Below are 5486 nucleotides of genomic sequence, written 5' to 3'. Positions count from 1 at the left end.
AGAACTAAAAAAAAAAAAAAATAAGTACACAAATGATGTGAAACCTCCTTAAAAACAAAACAAACCCCCAACAAGACCTCTGGCAAGAGGCTGTGGGTGTACATGCTACGGATGGAGATCAGGTTGGCAATGCTAAAAAGAAGATGTATTAAAAACAAACAAACGAGAAGAAATCGCTTCCCGGTGGCAAGTCAGACCAATGACCTAACGAAACATATGAGACATGGTCATCAGTGCTAATTAAAATGGGGTTCTCTGTACTGGTGATGCTGGGAAAAGTCTTGTGCGCTTCACTGGAGAGCTAAAGCAGCACCAAGCAAAGGCTGGGGCTGCTCAGCCTCCGACAGCTCCTGCTCTTCCCTCAGCTCTAACAGCAGAGGATTCAGCTCTGCTTCAGTTCAGTTTTCAAAGCAGTTCTTCAAATTCCCAATAAAAACAGACCTACTTCCTTTGGAGCAGGTGCAGCGACATGAACGCTTGAGGAAGCCTCTCACTCCATCAGCAACAGGTTAATTTTTCTGGCCTTACAGCATTGCTCTGCCCCATCGTAGACCTGCTGGGAGATAAACCCAGCGCTGGTTTGCTCTCCCCAGCACCACGGTCCCCAGCACTGGCCACAGCGCTTCACATGCTGCCCAGCCAGGGCTGAGGGATCCCCGCTGTGGTTTCCGCTGCATTTAACGCTGCGTAATTAGTCTTATCGCCGCAATCCACATACATAAAACCACCCCTGGCTTGCTAAGGAAAGGTTAGCAGTCACAGTCACCCAAAGGCAGTGGTTTTAGCTTCTCTCCTGAGCCTCCCCACGCTTCTTCTACCTTCAGCCTTCAAAAACATCTCTTTGGTTGCACAGTGAAGTGGATCACAGAACCAAGCAGGATTAAAAATTAACCCTGCACTGAGTCAGGTACGGGGCCCTTCAGTCCTGCACCCCACCTCCAAGAGAGGATGCCAAGGAAGGATTTAAAAACAGACCACATAGGGATGCTTCCCCCAAACACCCTCCCCACCTCCAGGGATTAATGGCTCAGAAAACCTCTCAGTCACGGATGGGATCTTTGTATTCAACAGCCTTTCAGGTCTTTTTTCTCTCAAATACATTTTTACAGTTGATTTTCACACCTATGTAAAAACAACTTAATACAATGAGGAGTTTTGCAGATCTTGCAAAGTAAATCACATTTCCTTGCTGCTCAGAGCCTGCCATCCGCTCGCTGCACCCGCTGCCTCCAAACCCACCCCCAGCTCAGTCCCTTCACCTAAACGTACACTCCAGTACAAGGGATGCAGGAGCATGGGGAAGGGATGAAGCTAGCAAGGCCAAGATAATTATCCTGCTCCGGTGCTGTGCACTGCCTTTCAGTCCATAAAAGCAAACCCCAAACAAGAGGAAAACCAAATAGTCACAGGGCAAGAGGCAGTTCTGCTCCAAAGAGGTTACCCCCTAATGAGATCAACCCGCAGAGGATTGAAAGGACTGCCGAGGGAGTCGAAATGGCTGCAGAGGTCATGCTGGTGGGAGTTAAGGCCATGCCCGAGGCTTTGCCCGCGGACGACCACTCTTAGGTCATACGATCATTACATCTGGTGCGAGTAGGCAGGTTCAGAAATTCAGGACATTTATGTAACAGGGACTGAGCCACGGCCACTGACACCTGAACTGTGCTGCGTGCATGAAGCTGGATTGGCAGAGGACCTTGCTGACTCTAGAAGATGAGAGCTGCAACAGAAGCACCGGTACCACCAGCACGGCACAGCTGCTCTTTGCTTGTTACCTGCACTGGTACACTTCAGTGGAAACTTCAAGAAGGAAGGAAAAGAAAAACTAAAGAATCAAACTGAGCCTTTCTTTTCAATTAAGTCAGCGGAATTTTAAAAAATTTTCCAACTGAAAAAAAATGTTCAGATTTAAGGAACTTCTAATTGTTAAAAAAAAATCACTTGGAAATGAGCAGCTAGGCTCATGGGAAATCTTACTGCAAGCAGTCTAGAGGATAACTTACTTTTCTTGGATGTGGGAAACCCCAAATTCATTTTTCCATGATCACTTTACAAAAGAGATTAGTCATCACCCTGAACACCAGGCAACAGAGTCACTCTCATGTGCTGTCTCCATCTATTCATCTTTAATTTACACTAAAAGCAAGAAGCATATGAAAAGTTTCAGCAGAAATCCTTAAAACCACCTTGAAATGCCTTACAGGTCAGTAGGGAACCCAGCATCCCACAAGGAGAGAGATGCCACTGCTGGCTGCCACCGTAAATAACACAAAGCTGGGGCTGAACTCCTCTTCCTCTATATGCTCTAACCACGGGAGATGGGGGCTCCCGCTGCAGTCCTGTTTTATAATCAGCACTTCAGGCTCCCTGATAAAATAGCTCAAGAGGAAGAAAACAAGGGGTGGGGTGAAGCCACCAAATGCATTAAGCATTGATCCTCCTGTCAAAGGTTTGAAAATTATTATTCAAGGTTAACAGGCATGTCGGAAAAATTTAGCTGGCCTAGATAGAAGTCAGCTGGACGATACTAAACTTTCATGAAAAATGAACATACTTACTGCTATTTAAAAACAGTCTTCTCTGAATCTTTATTCATATGGCTAAAATAAAAAATGTCAAACATTTGGTTTCTGAGACTGACTCTCCGATCACTACATATACCACTGGTCAGAGTCCTCAATGGGAGAGGAGCTGGTCAGATGTCTTGGGTAAGCACCATAGAAAAGTTCTGCTAGCTCAGATTTAATAGAAACCTGGAGGAACTACAAAATACAACAGCAGGATGGGCAGAGCCATCTCTCAGGGCTCAGTTTGTGCCCCAGGGCTGATCCCTCTTCAGCCTTATTCCCACACTAAAAACCACTCGGTTCTGCCAGTGTCTCCTACATCATGTGTCTTTCCAGATTTTCCTCCATTTTCCTGCCTAAAGAGTCTGCATTCATTCCCTGTAGCACTCCAGTCACAGAAGCTATCTCACTTTGTCTCCATAAGTCCTACTACTTTCTTAATTGTCCCTTAATTGTTTGATAGGCTACAGGTGCCAGTCCATGAGCGCTGGCCAAGCACAGGTTCCCAGGAGGAGCCTCCCTCAGCCCCTGTCCCAGAGAGCCCCGACCTTGAACGGACACAGAGGAGGACCATGCTAAAGAGGGATTGGAAAGGTAAAGTAAGGAGAGATTACTTCTTCAAACAAATGCAAGATCCTCAGGTGGGACTGAGTTATGACTGAGGAGGTAAAAAGCTCCTCTCCTCACTTCCACTCAGGACACAGCTTCTGATCGCAGCTCTCTGTGCAGGACCTGGATTAGGCTTCAGCTCAGCAAATCTCTTGGGCAGCAAGTGAGCTTCTCCTGCGTCTCCTGCTTTTAGGGGGAGTGGCAGAAAATGCATAAGGAAATAATAGTACGAGCCATCCTCCTTTCTCAGCACAGGTCAGAAAAAACACAACACATGAAAAAGTACAGGGCTCTGTTTTTCCCAGAGCATCCTTGGTGAGCGTTAGCATCACTGCCTGGTCCCTTCCTCCTTTCAACTCACACAGCCTACCAGCTTCCTACTGTCTCAGAGCTCACAATTTACCATCCGTCCTTAATCTTCTCTTTTGTACTAACAACACAATGTAACTGCAACATCTTTTTATGCAACAATTGATAAGGCAGATCAGAGCAAACAAGGAAACAGCACGCAGGACACAGCCAATAGTAATGGTACATCCTGCAGTGCTTCCTGTCACCTAACCACTGAAACGACAAAAAAACCCCAAACACTTCTTTAGTCTGGAGCTTCACAGCTGTGTGAAAATAAACATATGGAAAAAAATGAAAATGCAATTCAAAAATACTGAAAAGAATGTAAAACTTACCAGGCTCTAACTTGATGATTTTTACAGCAGCCAGTTCTCCTGTATGAAGATTTCTAGCCTGAAATAAGAGAGTTAAGACACATTTAACTATACTGCAAAGGCACCTCGCAGTCTTACAAACTGTGAAAAGATATGCTATGATGTCATGCGTTACAGATATGGCACAATGCAATTAGCTGAGAGCAACCTGGGTGAGGATTATCTGGTTTTGGCATCAACCTAGCCGGAGTTGTGAAGCACTACTGGCAGTTCCTTTTATGAGTTTAAAAAACCCCAGCTATCCGCCAGCAAATGAGAGTTCATGCCTCTCAAACACCTTTTTCAAGGGTTGTTGAGACTGAGAAGTTTCTGCCGTCCGTGCTCGCCGGGGTGGTACGAAAGCTCCGTGCTGCACCACGGACCATCAGAGCGTGGAGCGTGCAGCGCTCAACCACCCACCTCCTGGTGCTAACCTCAGCGTGCTCCGAAAGTGGAACTGAGGGTGGAGGGGCAGGGAGAAGCACTGCAGATGCTGCAAGAATGAGGCACAGCTCCTTGCGAACAGCTACACCCCAAAAACAAACTCCTTCCAGCAGACCCTGACAGAGGCGAGTGGTCCCCACCACCCTGGAGATGAAGAAGGGGCAGGCAGCTCCAGCTCAGCCTTTACAGAACTGTCCTCTCCACATACACTCGAAACGTCACACTGAGAATTCAGTGCTGGAGGAAAATGTCACAGGAACCTCAGATACAGAAATTTTTAAGAGAGGATTTCGTTAACACTTTTAACTCTAGTAAAATGAGCTCTACATCACTCGGGCACCACCACCAGAGCTAAACTATATTATTTTTGACACACAACCTGATCCAAATAGTGACATTCCCCTTTTGCTGATCATCCAAAAGTTACAGGAGTCTAAACCCAACTGCTTCGTTCTTACCCTAACAAACATACTAAGTCTTCTGGGCATAGGAAATCTGATTAACAGGTAGATTACAAAAATTCAAGGGTAAATTGCATTAGGTGAAATCGATGTGGGCAGTTACCTAAGATGAGGATGCAAAGGGAATTTGCCCCCATGGACTGAACTGAAGGAAGCTACTACAGAACAAAACATTCTTCTCTTGCATACGGACAAGAAATCTTAATTTAACAACAAGTAAAGCAAGAACTTGGAAGATGAACCCCTCAGTTTTGTCAACACTTAGTCAAGCTTACAAATTGGGAAAGGCTTTTCAGCCAGGGAAAAAAAGCAACCAACCAACCAACAATTGGCCTGTCAAATTCCTGTAGTGCTCAGCCAAGAGATGGGTGTTAAACACGTGCCAGGGACATAAACATGACTCAACTGAAGTCAAAGAGAACCTGAACAACTGTACAACAGAACTAAACATCTGAAGCCAACAGACCAAATCAGTGAACACAGAAACAGATGGTTATCTGCTAACCACAAAGGAAATCTTCACCACTTCCTAAAGTACCTTCTTAACAGAGGTGTTTTTTAGACTACAGCAAAATCATTGGTATCCTTCGACATCCAGAAGGAGCACGCAACCAAGCACGGACAAAGGATCAGGACCTCTCTGGTACCGTGACACCCAACAAGATCATGATGGAACACAGATGTCCCCACGAGAGCCCAAG

The 5486-nt window shown here is 45.8% G+C and overlaps 1 protein-coding gene across 1 annotated transcript in view; it reads right to left on the bottom strand.

The window, feature by feature from the left end:
• Positions 1 to 3923, bottom strand: part of MAP4K5 (mitogen-activated protein kinase kinase kinase kinase 5) — a 44994-nt gene extending 41071 nt beyond the window's left edge. The window contains exon 1 of the mRNA XM_010078677.1: positions 3863 to 3923. The gene's annotated coding sequence lies outside the window, so the exon portion shown is untranslated. The remainder of the gene's footprint in view (positions 1 to 3862) is intronic.
• Positions 3924 to 5486: the final 1563 nt, after the last annotated feature.

Source organism: Pterocles gutturalis, unplaced genomic scaffold (assembly GCF_000699245.1).
Source record: "Pterocles gutturalis isolate BGI_N339 unplaced genomic scaffold, ASM69924v1 scaffold12078, whole genome shotgun sequence".
Classification (NCBI taxonomy): domain Eukaryota; kingdom Metazoa; phylum Chordata; class Aves; order Pterocliformes; family Pteroclidae; genus Pterocles; species Pterocles gutturalis.
Note: the sequence above shows the minus strand (reverse complement) of the source record. Positions and strands in the feature narration are given on the sequence as shown.